The sequence below is a fragment of the Marmota monax genome, unplaced genomic scaffold (assembly GCF_021218885.2).
Source record: "Marmota monax isolate L192 unplaced genomic scaffold, Marmota_monax_Labrador192_F-V1.1 WCK01_AAM20220418_F8-fsc00595, whole genome shotgun sequence".
Taxonomy (NCBI): Eukaryota; Metazoa; Chordata; class Mammalia; order Rodentia; family Sciuridae; genus Marmota; species Marmota monax.
Window position 1 is genome coordinate 104635 of NW_026692479.1, and position 1827 is coordinate 106461.

Consider the following 1827-nt stretch of genomic DNA (forward strand, 5'->3'; position numbering starts at 1 on the left):
TAATTTTTTAGGAGATCTGGCGCTCAGATAATGAAGGATAAGGGGATGGAAAGTATAGATACATACTAAGGAAATCCCATAACCCCATGCCACTGGCCATTGATCCTTACCCTAATGTTTTATCTACATTTGTTTTTTGTGGGTAGGAAAAAAATGGGAATTCCAGGTTCCAGATCTTTTTAGGTTTTTCAATATTTTATTATGGCACACAAGAGAGAGATGGACAGTGGACTTACTTCAACCAAGTGTTCCTCAAACCAACCAGCAGTTTCCATTTGGCTAATTGTTTTACATGTATTTTGCATCTGTCTGAAAATTACCACATGCATCATCCCATCAGCATCAATGGGAAGACCTTGGTTTCTGAGAAGACTCCTAATCTTTACCCAGGCTGAAATGCTGAGAGCCTTCTTGGTACCATCCATATCATGATAGACCAAGAAATATTTTACCTATTTGCTTAGTCACATATGTTTGACTAGATACAGTGCAAAGAGATCAAATAACTTTAAATGTAGACCACTTTGGTTTCAAGTGAAATCCATAACCTTTAAAGGCCTAAAAAACACATATTGAGCAAAACTGGCTAACAAAGCAATTGCTCAAAAACAGAAGCAGAGCAGAAAATAGTCAATAAATTTCATCTCTATTCCACACCAAATGCAAGTGCAAGAGTTTTCATAAACCTAAGGTGCATGTGGACAGATGGGATGTACATTCAATGAAACTTCCAACTAGATAAGTTTTCACTGGAATCCAAGTATTTCCCAATTAAGACATGCAGAACAATGCCAATGTAACATACAAATACATTATCTCTCCCCTAAGTGACTGATAACAATTTCATGTATCTATAGTTTTTAAAGGGTTTAAAACTGTGTGGCATTAAATATTGTCTATTTGAGGCAATAGAAGGAAGCTAATACCACACTGAATCTTAAGCTTAGGATTTCAGGCACCATATTTCCAGTGGCAAATGACCTTTGGTATTCTTTCTTCTCCCTAAATTACATGCTAATTTAAAAAATTATTCCTCTTGACTATATCATGCGCTCAGATTTCAACTTCTGACCATGATAATTAGATGGAAAATGTTAATAATGACAAATATGTAGAATTCCTATTCTACCCATATTGTATTATTACATACTAGTTTACAATAAAGGATATACTTGTCACATAATTTCAGAATTATCTCCTAGAAACTATTCTTCACATAATATAGTACACATGTAGGGCAAAATATATTGTTACTTATGGACTCTCTTTTTACTCATGTTTAGTACCAATAAAATTTTTGAGAGAAAAGATTTTATGAATAGTCACAACCTAATTATAGCACTAAGAATTTCCAATTAAAGAAGAAAAGATATTTTAGTTGTTAAAATTTTGATTTTACAAAAAAAGAAATTGTAGATCAGTAGTCCACTTGTTTATAGTTTATATTTTGCCATCATTAAGGGATTTTAATTAAGTCAACAACCACAGCAAGAATATGTTATTCAATGTAACTTTATTTACTATTTATTGCACATAACTCAAAGACTTTAATTTCTAACCACCAAAGGTTCAAATGACTATTTTTCCATGAAGTCTGACCTTGACATTAGTGAATTCATTTATTCATGTTGTGTTTTTATGGCAAACCTCTGAATGATTCACATTGTCATACATCCTGAACTTATAAGTGTGGACCATGCACAGGCTGGCAGCAAGCCAGAAAGCCAGTCTGCAAGCCAAAGGATACTCTGCCTAAGGAGAAAATTCATAGCACAACGCTGAATGTCCAACAAAGTCATCTCAGAATTATACATATATTGACTTCTT